Source organism: Microcaecilia unicolor, chromosome 3 (assembly GCF_901765095.1).
Source record: "Microcaecilia unicolor chromosome 3, aMicUni1.1, whole genome shotgun sequence".
NCBI lineage: Eukaryota > Metazoa > Chordata > Amphibia > Gymnophiona > Siphonopidae > Microcaecilia > Microcaecilia unicolor.
The window spans coordinates 370,199,869-370,214,136 of NC_044033.1; the positions used below are offsets into that span (position 1 = coordinate 370,199,869).

The following is a 14,268-nucleotide window of genomic DNA, read 5'->3' on the forward strand; positions in this document are numbered from 1 at the left end:
ATATTTTTAAACATGCTGGCTTGTGCAGCATACAGATGTACAGAGAGGAAGTATAATAATGGAATAACTTTTCATAGGTAGGATAGTAATTTGTTATAAATCGTAATCAGTGTGTTATTTGGAGGGGCTGGTTATAGGGTCACCCTAGCACTGATATATTTGTGCATATAAAAAGCTGGAGACCTGTGTGTGGCTGGGGGGTGCAGAGACCTGTGTGGCGGGGGGGGGGGTGTAGAGGTTGGGGGGGTGCTGCGAAAATTTGCTTTGACGCGAAGGGTGCCGTGAACAGAAAACGTTTGGGAACCACTGGACTACAGTGTTTCAGCTTGATATTCTCAAGATGGCCAGTAGTACAAAGATTTAAAGCACCTGCTTCATCTTCCTGCCTATGCAAGCTATTAATGTGCTTTGATATTCCTTTAAACGTTGCTAAATTAATTAAAGATGTTTAAAAAGAATGCCATGGACAGATCATTAAAAGGCAATTGCTACAGCTAAAGAATCAAAGCTCAGTATGCTTTGACTTCTACTTGAATAAGAAGTTTTTATATTTCCTCATTCAGATAACAGTGGGGAGATTCCTGGCATAAAGCTTCTACTGTGCATTTTGTCATTTTCTGACATTGCTGCCTGTTTCTAATATTGCTCACACATGACTAAAGTGATTTGTCATCTTGATTCAAACAACTGTATCACTAGTTTACATCCTATGTGATCACTGTCTTTGAACCTAGAAACCAGTCTTTCACCTCTCCGTGCTTTGCACCTTTCTGGCTGCCTTGAGTCTTCATTCCACTTTTGCTAGTGCTGCTTCACTCTTTCTGCTGTGCTTTGGGGGTGTCTTTTCTCCATAGTACAGGCCATAAATGCCTACTGTACCTCCTAGCCCTCAATTGCTAAGTGCACTCTAGGATAACATTTCCTTGGCTAACAAAGTTCATGCATCCATAGAAACATAGAAAAATGAAGGCAGATAAAGACCATATGGCCTATCCATTCTGTCCATCCGTACCATTTACTCTCCCTTTCGCTCCCTTACAGATTCTATGTACTTGTCCCAAGCTTTCTTTGAATTCAGATACAGTGTCATCTCCATCACCTACATAGGGAGGCCATTCCACAAATTCATCACCCTTTCCATGAAGAAATATTTCCTTAGGTTACTTCTGAGTCTATCCCCTTTCACCTTTATCCTGTGCCCCCCCTCATTCCAGAACTTCATTTCAATTGAAAGAGACTCACCTCCTGTGCATTTATGCCATGCAGGTATTTAAATGTCTCCATCAAATCTCCTCTCTCCAGCCTTTATACCAAAGTATACATATTGAGATATTTAACTCTGTTCCCATATGCTTTATGATGAAAACAACTGACCATTTTGGTAGCCACCCTCTGGATCGAATCCATCCTATTTATACCTTCTTGAAGGTAAGGTATCCAGAATTTTACACAATATTCTAAATGAGATCTAATCAGAGTCTTATACAGAGGCAGCATCACCTCATTTTTCATACTGGTCATTTCTCTCCCTGTGCATCCAAGCACCCTTCTAGCTTTTACCATTGCCTTTCCTACCTGTTTGGCCACAGCAAGATCATCACATATGATCACACACAGGTCCTACTCCTCTTTCATGCACAAAAGCTCTTCTCCCCCTAAACTATACCATTCCCTGGGTTTTTGCAGCCCAAATGAATGACCCTGCATTTTTTAGCATTAAATTTTAGCTGCCAAATTCTGGACCATTCTTCAAGTTTTGCTAGATCCTTCCACATGTCATCTATACCATCAGGGGTGTTTACCCTATTGCAGATTTTCGTATCATCCACAAAGAGGCAAACCTTACCAGGCAGCCCTTTAGCAATATTGCTTACAAATATGTTAAAAAGAACCACCCAAGAACCAAACCTTGCAGCACACCACTGATAACATCCTTTTACTCAGAATGAGATCCATTTACCACCACCTTCTGTCACCTTCCACTCAATCAGTTCCTAAGCCACTTTAAGGCCCATACCGAGGGCACTCGATTTATTTATTAGTCTTCTATTTGGAGCCATGTCAAACTCAAGCCTCAATCAAACTCTGTGATCACCCAGTCAAATAAATTAATCAGATTTGTGTGACAAAACCTACCTCAAGTGAAACATTGTTGCCTCGGGTTCAGTAATCCATTGGTTTCCAAAAACTTTACTATTCTCTATTCTCTGTTTAAAAACATTTCCAGTGAATATTTTATGCCTACGATATAGCTGGAGATGCCCTACTATATGATTTGGGATGCTTATAAGGCTTTCTTAAGAGGAGAGATCATTAATTATAGTGCTCATAGGTCAAAAATCTATAAACAGGATCTGTATGATCTTGATAGGGAGATTAAGACCCTTGAGGCAACTCACTTAAACAATCTTTCATAAACCACTCAATTATGTCTTCAAAAGCTAAAATTTAGATATAATACAATTTTTATCTCAGAAAGTGGATGTTTTACTTCTTAAAGAAAGTTTCTCTTATTATGAGGGGCACAACAAGGCAGGATGCATGTTGGTCAAATATTTGAATCTGTCAAAATAACCAGAAAAATCTTAGAATGGAGAAACACTTGTATAGATGGAACCAAGGACCAAAGCGCTACTCTAAATATAAGAATATATAAGATTCTTATAATTCTTTTATAATGCTTTTTTAACATAATTTTTTGAAATAGGAGAGTTCTCAGAGTATGTACTCACCCAAGCAAGACAGCACCAAGGTGTCTCATGTCTCTTGAGGGTGGATAAGCTTCTCAATCATAGAACTAATCCATGTGGAATGTTTTTTATATTTATGCCTTCCACTCTTTTGTGCTTATGTGAACCATAAAGTGCAAAATCAATCTAAAAATCTATCTAAAGTATCAAAGTTGATCCTTTCCATCCATACCTCCATTCAACCTCATACGTACATCTTCAAAATTTTATATTTTTTTTATTTGAAAGGCCACTACTATGCCTTATAAACTTCAAAGCCACAAGGTAGCAATGAGGCACTTATCATTCTGTAGCAAATGGCTTCCCGTCTGGATACAATAATGATCTCTCCCACAGCGTCCTCAAAACTGCTTCTCCAATTGCTACTCCAGCGGGGCACCAATCATATTTGCTCGGCTTATTTCTTCTCCAAATGCTTGTTTCTTCTCCAAATGCTTATCTTTATACAGGAAAAAACCAACACTTCTTTGTTTTATCCTGACATTGAGACGCATCAATTGTCTCAATAAATCATAAAGAGTCTGACTGCAGGGTTTCGTGTAAACTTCTTCAGGAACTCATATATGATAACAAATTTAATAAAGAAAAACGAAGAAAAATGCCTCTGCCATGTTGGTTATTACCAGGAATTAGAGCTTGGGATTGTTATTGTGTACAGCTGGTCAAATATTTGAAACATAAAATAAAAAACAATTCTCTAAGATTCAGAGGGAGATAAACCACCTTATAATTGAAAGAGAAAAACGCCTAGATTTCGACCCAAATCGGGAGATAGACGTTTATCTCACAAAAACAAATAAATCGGTATAATGGAAAGCCGATTTTGGACGTTTTCAACTGCACTCCATCGCAGAAGCGTACAAAGTTGATGGAGGCGTGTCGGAGGCGTGGCGAAGGGGGAACTGGGGCGTGGTTATCGGCCGAGGAGAGATGGGCGCCTTTCGCCGATAATGGAAAAAAAGTATGCGTTTGTAGCTAGAATTTAGGGCACTTTTCCTGGACCCTGTTTTTTCACGAATAAGGCCCCAAAAAGTGCCCTAAATGACCAGATTACCACCAGAGGGAATCGGGGATGACCTCCCCTGACTCCCCCAGTGGTCACTAACCCCCTCCCACCACAAAAAATGATGTTTCACAACTTTTTATTTTCACCCTCAAATGTCATACCCACCTCCCTGGCAGAAGTATGCAGGTCCCTGGAGCAGTTGTTAGGGGGTGCAGTGGACTTCAGGCAGGTGGACCCAGGCCCATCCCCCCCTACCTGTTACAATTGTGCTGCTTAATGCTTAGTTGTCCAACCCCCCCAAACCCACTGTACCCACATGTAGATGCCCCCCTTCAACCCTTAGGGCTATAATAATGGTGTAGACTTGTGGGCAGTGGGTTTTGAGGGGGATTTGGGGGGCTCAACACACAAGGAAAGGGTGCAATGCACCTGGGAGCTCTTTTACCTTTTTTTTTGTTTTTGTAAAAGTGCCACCTAGGGTGCCCGGTTGGTGTCCTGGCATGTGAGGGGGACCAGTGCACTACGACTCCTGGCCCCTCCCACGAACAAATGCCTTGGATTTATTCGTTTTTGAGCTGGGCGCTTTCATTTTCCATTATCACTGAAAAGCAAAAACGCCCAGCTCACAAATTGTCGAATAAAACATGGACGTCTATTTTTTTTCGAAAATACGGTTCGGTCCGCCCCTTCACGGACCCGTTCTCGGAGATAAACGCCCATGGAGATAGACATTTTCATTCAATTATGCCCCTCAAAGTGTGTACTACTACAAAGAATGCAGCTGACCAGTCTCTAAATTTTATATAAGCAGCTCTACAAGTCTGCTTCTAAACCAACTAATGATATGATTAGTGATTTTTTTTAAATCTTTAACCATGCCAGTTATCTAAAGTGGAAATTGAGGTTTTGAATTGCTCTGTTGAAATGAGTGAAATTTCTAAAGCTATTAAGGCTTTGAAACAGCATAAAGTCCCGGGGGCAGATGGCTATTCAACTGAATTCTATCACAAATTCAGGCACTTATTGGCACCAAAGGTACACTTATCAGTCCTTCCTACATAGTCAGTCAAGTGATGAAACTTTCACTGAAGCTATAAGAGTTGTCTTCCCGAAATCTGGATGTGATCCGACACTTACAAAAAATTACCGGCCAATCGCTTTGCTCAGTTATGACTGTATAATTTATGCAAAGTTATTGGTGGATAGGTTTGGCCAAACTGATACCCCTTTAATTCACAATTCTCAAAGTGGTTTCATCAAGGGATGAATGACTATTGATAATGCAAAAGTCTTTTGTTATGTGATCCAAGCTGCTAGGCTCTCTCTGCATCCAACATGTGTAATCTCGTTGGATGCGGAGAAGGCTTTTGACTTTGTCAAATGGCAAACAGGATGCTAGGAATTATTAGGAAAGGGATGGTAAATAAGACCAAGAATACTATGCCACTGCTTGCCCTGGGATTGGTAGCATGGAATATTGCTGCTATTTGGGGTTTCTGCCAGGTACTTTTGACCTGGATTGTCTACTGTTGGAAACAGGATAGTGGGCTGGATGGACCATTGGTCTGTCTCAGTATGGCTATTCTTATATTCTTAGGCTTTGATTTTACAGAAATGGTCAAGATATTATATTCTAAACCATTAGCCAGGTTGAATCTGGGGGGGGGGGGGGGGGCAGCTGACCAAACAATTTGGACCTGGCAGAGGAACTCACCAAGGCTGTTCATTGCCCCCCCCCCCCTCACACACACACACACACACTCTTGTCCACATCAAGGACTAAATTCTATAAATGGCATCTAAAAAATCAGTGCTGCAAAAATAGTACTTAGCACTATTTTATAAATGATGCTTAAATTTAGGCGCTGTTTATAGAATAGTGCTTAGTGCCGGAAACCATGACTACATTTAGGTGCAACCATTTCCGTCAATAAAACCTTGGTGTAATTCTTTGTACCTAAGTTAGGCATGGTTTCCCATTATTCTATAACAATGTGAATAAATTGTGGGAATACCCCCAATCTGCCCATGACTCCCCCATGTCTGCACCCCCTTTTTGGACCTGTGCATAAATTCCTGTGCCTAAATTTATGCATGTCAATTTTAATTAAATCCAATTAGCACCAATAGTTGCTTGTTAAGCCAATTATCAGCGCTAACTGGTACATTATTCAATTAAATTGCACAACGTTTATAGAATTTGGAGGTAAATCTCATCTGCCATTTGGATGCCCAGTTTTCCAACTTCCTAAGGTCTTCCTGCAATTTTTCACAATCCGCATGCTTTTTAACAACTTTGAATAGTTTTGTGTCCTCTGCAAATTTAATCACCTCACTCATCATTCCCATGCCCAGATCATTAATAAATATGTTAAATAGCACCCGTCCCAGTACAGATCTCTGGGGCAGTCCATCAAACACTTCCAACAACAGCACTATCAAGCTCTTGTATGGTACTCCCAAATTTGACCATGCAACTCTCCTATTTATGAAGCAGTACAAGCTATCCATCCTTTATGAATTACAATAAGATTCTAATTCTGACTTAGTGCACCTTACACCTAGGTGTTCCTGTTTATGTCTCCAACTAATGTATACCTCCTATCTCTTCTTGCCCTTTATGATACACACAACAGAATCTACTCTATGTCTCCCTGCCCAGTCATATCAAAGAGCAGATCACTCCCAGCAATTTTTCAGTTATTATGCATCTGCTCTATGGGCCCCTTATAATCATTTCTGGGGAGGAATAAAAATATGATGTTTCAGGAGGACTTTCTGCAGTGGTGAAATCAACTACTAGGCTGACTCAGCCTGAAAACTCTTTCTGCTCTTTCCTGTAATTCTTCAAGTAAAACTGAATCCTCCCCTTCCACTCCCATATCTCTCACATCTCTTGTCTAATGTTTCTCTTTCTCTCGGTCTAATTTTCACCCACAATGTATTTATTGTAAAATGCTTTGATGTTTTCCAAGGAAGAGCAGCAATATCAAGCCATTAAAGTAGTGGAATCTTGTGCTGTCCGAGCTCATCCGGATGTCTCATGGATTACTGTAGGGGACCAGGAGTATAAATTAGCTTTATTTGCGGATGATATTTTGCTAACCTTAACCAAGCCTTTACTTTCTATGCCTAACTTAATTAGGGTCTTAGGTGATTATCCATTTGCTTCGGGTTTTAAGCTGAATATGTCTAAATCGGAGGCAATGGCTATTAATATTCCTGATCCTGTTTTAAAGTCTTTGCAAGCTCATTTTTCTTTTGGTGGGTAACCCGGGGAATTAAGTATTTGGGGGTTTTACTCTCTCCGGACTTTTCGGACTTATTTTCGATCAATTATCCTCCTCTCTTACAGGATATCTACAGAGATTTGGACACTTGGTGTTCTATTGAGCTGTCCTGGTTTGGAAGGATTAGTACTGTAAAAATGAATGTGCTCCCTCGTTTATTGTATCTTTTTCTATCTTGTGTGTCTATCTCGTGAGTTTTTTTTGGGCTTACAAAATCGCTTGGTCGAATAAACGGCCACGACTTTCCCGTTCACTATTGTATGGTGATCAGAAAAGTGGTGGTTTGGTATACCTAACCATTTTTGGTATTATAAAGCGGCACAAGCTATGGCTGCTTTTGAATGGTTTCATGCTTCTTCTCAGAAAAGGTGAATAGAACTAGAACAGGCCTCAGTGGGTTTATGCCCCTTGCGTTCTTTAATATGACTCCCACGGCGTTATCATTCTCTGCATAGCGGCATTTGTCCTTCAATAATGACAATTTTCTATTACTGGGATGGTTTATTTGACAAGCCTAACTTGGTTCTTTCAAGATACATGCCCTTGTTATATAATCCGCTATTTCCACCAGGTCTTGGTACGGGCCCTTTTTTGAGTTGGTTCTTAAAGGGTTTAGAGACTTGGGGCCAATTTTTTGATGAAGCACAGTTTGTATCTTTTCAAACCTTAGTTGATACTTACTCAATTTCGCCCACAGATACTTATGCTTATGTTCAAGTGAAGCATTTTCTTACTTCTTGTGCAATCAAGCCGCTGGTGACTAGGAAGGCTTCTTTTTTGGAAAATCTATGTGAAGATACAGATACTACGCGGGGTCTTACCTCTTGTTTATACGCCTACCTACGTGGTTTGGGGCGATATCCTGTTGAGCATCATATGCATTGGCATCGGGAGCTGGGTTTGACATTGGGTGATGATGTTTGGTCACATATGGAACATGCGTTATTAAAGATTTCTGTTTCGGTTCCTTTTAAAGAAAATGCAGTAAAAGTTTTATATAGGTGGTATTTGACTCCTGTTCATTTGCATCATATGTTTAAGGCTTCACTGGCTTCACTGGCTTCCGATCAGATACCGCATCCAATTCAAGCTTCTCCTCCTTACTTACAAATGCACTCACTCTACTGCTCCACCCAACCTCTCTACCCTCATCTCCCCCTACGTTCCTGCCCGTAACCTCCGCTCACATGACAAATCCCTCCTTCTCAGTACCCTTCTCCACCATTGCCAACTCCAGGCTCCGCTCATTTTGCCTTGCCTCACCCTATGCCTGGAACAGTCTTCCTGAATCCCTACGCCAAGCCCCCTCCCTACCCATCTTCAAATCCTTGCTTAAAGCTCACCTCTTCAATGCTGCATTCGGAACCTAACCTTTCGAACATATAGGTTGCCCCAATCTGTCTGACCTATCTGATTAACTGTACATTTGTCTTTTTAGATTGTAAGCTCTTCAAGCAGGGACTGTCCTTTTATGTTAAATTGTACAGTGCTGCATAACCCTAGTAGCGCTTTAGAAATGTTAAGTAGTAGTAGTAGTAAGGCAGTTTCGCCTTTATGCTGGAGGGGCTGTGGCCAGAGGGGTACCATGGGTCATCTCTGGTGGACCTGTACTAAGGTACAAGCATTTTGGAAGGCAGTCCAATATAGACTCCAGAACTGGCTTTCAAAATCTATTAAGTGGTCCCCAGAATTGTTCTTGTTTCCAGGTACTCCTCCAGGTCTAACCACATCCCAGGGTGTTTTGGTTTGTCATGCTATGTCAGCTGCTAGAGTTACGCTAGCTGCTAATTCCTTCCTTGATTTCATGGTTGAATAAGCTGTGATATATTTGTGAAATGGAGAGGTTGTGGGCTATAAGACATCACACTTTGATAAAGTGGGAGGATATTTGGGTGCCTTTTATAACTCACTGTTTGTTTTGAGTTTTTGGAGATTGAATGGGATGAGAGGGAGAGGATGAGGTTTTTTTTTGGGGGGGGGGGAATGGGTTAGGGAGTATTTTAATAAAACTAAATTTACAAAGTATAGAAGTTGTTCTTAAGGTGTACTTGGATATTTATCAGAGATTGTTAATGATGTTCTGTAATGTGAGTACATGATGCTGTATTTCTTTGGACATCTTTCTTTGTGTTATCTCTGAATATTTAATAAATACTTCTTTAAATTTCAAAGTAGTGGAATCTCAAAAAAATTAGCTTTGAGATTTTAACATGACCCAGCAGCAGGCACGCAGGAGGTTAAATTTAATTTTTTAAAAAATAAGGCTGGTTTGTGTGGTGGGGATTTTGGGAGTTGTGGATTGGCTGGGAGGAAGGGCAATTAGAACAAGTGATGCTGATTGGTAGTGTGCGATATTGGGAGGGTTTGGAGAATGAGGAGAGTTCTGCTGGGCTTTGTTTCTGGAGGGTAGGCAGGAAAGAGAAGGGAGGTGAGGGGTTTTCTGTCTTTAAATTTTGTCCCACCCGCCTTTTCCCTTAATTTGGTGTAGGTATTCAGCGTGGGAGGATTACAGCAAAGTAAGGATAGTATGGAGGAATTAAGTCAGGTGCTTGAAGCTAGGCAGGAGAAAAGGTGAAAATATGATGAAGCTGGGTTAATGGTGGCTGGATGAAGATAGGATTGAACAAGCTCGAATGCATCACCGCATCAAGCATTAGCAAATTTGGGCCCTGTGGCACCACGGATCCCTTTGGGGCAGCGGTTCATTGGCAAGTTCACAGACTAGCTGTATGAGGTACTTGCTTAAGTTTATGCACAAATTTGTGAAAATTGTTATTATTTGAATATTTGCAGAGTTATAAGATATTTACTTGTAATTTATTTGGAACTTGAATAAAGCTGCAAACATTTGGTTTGCCACTTATCATATTTTTGCCTTTTTGTTCTTTTGTTTGATATATTTAGATACATTTTTCTGTGCCTGCGGTGTGAGTGCCTATGTTAAAAATGTTTTGAGTGCTGGAATGAGCATATGAGAAAGACAGGGTGAAAAGCTGTAACTGAAAGAACGAAGCTTAGAATAAGATAAGAGAAATAGTGTGAATGCTGTAAAGGTTAATGTAAGCTGAAAGTTAAGAAGGGAGATATGCTTTCCTTTAAAACATAGGAAATGTTATGACATTGCCTATACTTCTAATTCTGAAAAAGGGTTGCTCTAGCAAAGCCAAAGAAGAGAAGCAATAAGCCATTATAATTTCACTATTAATGGACAGATATAACCTTAAAGCCCCCAATGCCCAGTTGAAACCTAGTCATGAGACACATTTTCTTATCATTCATCAATTATCATCTCCATAAAAACTTGAAGCCAAAAAAGCTCCCGAACTATTGTAAATGTTAGTAGGGGAGAAAAAAGACTTCAAGATTATTATAGTACTTCTCAGTCAAAACATTTATCTAAATTCTTAATGCTTCTTTTAATGCTTCTCAATCAAATGCTTTACACTTGCATATATCTTGCAAGATGCTGATATTCAAGGGTAGATAGTTACTACACGTGAACTAAGGCTGTTTTTTTACTAAGCCAGGATAATATTTTTAGCTCAAGGTAAAAATCAGCCGGCGGTAAATGCCGAGACGCCTATTATATTCCTATGGGTGTCTCAGCGTTTACTGCCAGCTGATTTCTACCGCAAGCTAAAAATGCTATCGCAGCCTAGTAAAAGACCCCCTACGACAATAATGCATAATTATATTCCTATGAGTGTCATATCATTTAGCGCACACTAATCACTAGCACACACTAAATCTGTTAGTGTACCTTAGTAAAAGGACACCTTAGTTTGAATTTGTAAATGAAACAACATTTTTTTTAAAATCTGTTCATTTTTCTTTTATTTTGTTTACAGACAGATTCATCCCCTGACTATTAAAACTGTTCCACAAACTTTTTTTTTTAATGTCTCTCTCTCTGGGACGTACCCTCCATCCTTCGCACTACCTCACATCTTCTTCACCTTACCTGATAACTAGGATCAAGAATGGGGCAGGAGTGATCCTTGTTCAAGCAAGCGCTATACTTCAGAATGATACCATTTTTAAGTCAGGTATCAGTGGGGCAGGAGGAATGGGGGATGGCAACATGGGTGCCGGCGGTCGTTCCAGCCCTAGCTTATGCCATTTCCCGCTTTGGGGGAAAATAGGGCTGAAATTTTTAGCACGGTGTTAACTCAGCGGTAATCAGGCAGATCCACACGCTACCTGGTTACTGCCGGATTAGTGCAGGAGCCCTTAACGCCATCTCAGTGGGTGGCAGTAAGTGCTCCCCCTCCATGGCCAATGCTGTAAGAGCAATCTTACCACATGGCCATGGCTATTTCCAGCCTTGATTACCCACTGCAGTAAAAAGGGCTACAGCGCACTGCAAAAACAGCCCCTGCTGCTAGTGCAGGGCCATTTTTACTGCAGCTTGGTAAAAGGACCCCCTATTTTCCCCAGCATGGGAAATGGCACATGCTAGAGCTGAAACTACCACTGGCTCTCGTATTGGGCCAGCGGTAGTACCAGATTAGCATGCGGTAAGTCGCATTGGGCTTACCACCGCTTTGTAAAAGGTCCCATAAATAAACTAATGCTAAACAGGAATCTCTCTCACTACAAATTTCCTCTGTGCCCCAACATTTCCACAAGATCATTTAGGAACAATGAAAGGTTTCTGTTTGCCTACATCTTCAGCAGCACAATACTTCTGTACAATGCTACCATCCACCCCCTTTCCCCTTTCATTTGTAACTAGACAATTTCAATCTTCATACAGACTCATGTAACTTGTGGCTCCAGCTCTCACGTCAGGAACACCCAGGGCTCTCTTTGGGGCTTTACTCTATTTTTACTTCTCTTGAGTTTACTCGAGCCTGAGTGCTCTCCTCTTCCTCTCACACTCCCACAACCCTTCCTTTCCTCTTTCCTTAAGGTGGTCCTCTATAAGCTTGAGGCTCTTAAGGTTGTACCTTATCCTGGGGCCCCTTTACAGAGCGGCAATAAGCCCAATGTGGCCTTACCACTCGCTCTTCTGTGACTACTTCCAGCCCAATGTGGCTGCCGGCGGTAGTCCCGCCCCAAGCGAGCGCCATTTCCAGGGTAAAAAGAAAGCCCCCGGAAATGGCTTTTGTGGCGCTGACCTGGCAATAATTGGGCATCGCTGCGCACCACCTGGTTACTGCCAGGTTAGTGCTGGAGCCGTTATCGCCACCTCAATGGGTGGGGGTAAGGGCTCCCCACCACATGGCCACACAGTAAGAGTTATCTCATCGCATGGTCAATTTATTTTCAGCTTTTACCAGCTGCAGAAACATAGTAACATAGTAGATGACGGCAGAAAAAGACCTGCACGGTCCATCCAGTCTGCCCAACAAGATAAACTCATATGTGCTACTTTTTGTGTATACCTTACCTTGATTTGTATCTGTCCTTTTCAGGGCACAGACTGTATAAGTCTGCCCAGCACTATCCCCGCCTCCCAACCACCAGCCCCGCCTCCCACCACCGGTTCTGGCACAGACCGTATAAGTCTGCCCAGCATCATCCCCGCCTCCCGCCACAGGCTCTGCCACCCAATCTCGGCTAAGCTCCTTAGGATCCATTCCTTCTGAACAGGATTCCTTTATGTTTATTCCACGCATGTTTGAATTCCGTTACTGTTTTCGTTTCCACCACCTCCCGCTGGAGGGCATTCCAAGCATCCACTACTCTCTCCGTGAAAAAATACTTCCTGACATTTTTCTTGAGTCTGCCCCCTTTCAATCTCATTTCATGTCCTCTCGTTCTACCGCCTTCGCATCTCCGGAAAAAGTTCATTTGCAGATTAATACCTTTCAAATATTTGAACGTCTGTATCATATCACCCCTGTTTCTCCTTTCCTCCAGAGTATACATGTTCAGGTCAGCAAGTCTCTCCTCATACATCTTGTAATGCAAATCCCATACCATTCTCATAGCTTTTCTTTGCACCGTTTCAATTCTTTTTACATCCTTAACAAGATACGGCCTCCAAAGCTGAACACAATACTCCAGGTGGGGCCTCACCAACGACTTATACAGGGGCATCAACACCTCCTTTCTTCTGCTGGTCACACCTCTCTCTATACAGCCTAACAACCTTCTAGCTACGGCCACCGCCTTGTCACACTGTTTCGTCGCCTTCAAATCCTCAGATACTATCACCCCAAGATCCCTCTCCCCGTCCGTACTTATCAGACTCTCCCCGCCTAACACATATGTCTCCCGTGGATTTCTATTCCCTAAGTGCATCACTTTGCATTTCTTCGCATTGAATTTTAATTGCCAAACCTTAGACCATTCTTCTAGCTTCCGTAGGTCCTTTTTCATGTTTTCCACTCCCTCCGGGGTGTCCACTCTATCACAGATCTTAGTATCATCCGCAAATAGGCAAACTTTACCTTCTAACCCTTCGGCAAAGTCACTCACAAATATATTGAACAGAATCGGCCCCAGCACCGATCCTTGAGGCACTCCACTACTTACCTTTCCCTCCTCCGAGCAAATTCCATTCACCACCACCCTCTGGTGTCTGTCCGTCAACCAGTTCCTAATCCAGTTCACCACTTCGGGTCCTATTTTCAGTCCATCCAGTTTATTTAAGAGCCTCCTGTGTGGAACCGTGTCAAAAGCTTTGCTGAAATCTAAGTAGATTACATCCATAGCTCGTCCCTGATTCAATTCTCCTGTCACCCAATCAAAGAATTCAATGAGATTCGTTTGGCACAATTTCCCTTTGGTAAAACCATGTTGTCTGGGATCTTGCAACTTATTGGCTTCTAGGAAATTCACTATCCTTTCCTTCAGCAACGCTTCCATTATTTTTCCAATAAAAATGGCCCTGATGCAAGGGGAAAATGGCCTCTGCCACTAGCATAGGGTTCTTTTTCATGCAGCTTGGTAAAAGGACCCCCCCTATGAGGTACTCATTGCCTAAATGACCATTTTCCCTTGATAACTGACTTTTGTGTTCCCTTTCCTTATTACAAAGAATATATTACTTTGTATGGATTCCTTTTCGAGGTCCATACATTCATATATATACAGTCCCCCAAATTCTATATATGGCACCTTAAGTTGTGCACACTAATTTGTCTGCACAGCCAAATTACATGCACAACTTAATTGATTAACAAGCCAATCAGCTCCAATATTAGGTACTTAACCAATTAGAGGCATTAATTAGCTTTAATTGGAATTTACGTGCAAAACATTCTAGGCATAT

General features: G+C 41.6%; 1 protein-coding gene across 1 annotated transcript in view; it reads left to right on the forward strand.

The window, feature by feature from the left end:
* The window catches only part of NKAIN2 (sodium/potassium transporting ATPase interacting 2), a 716,137-nt gene that overhangs the window by 402,208 nt on the left and 299,661 nt on the right, over nucleotides 1–14,268 (forward strand). The window lies entirely within an intron of this gene.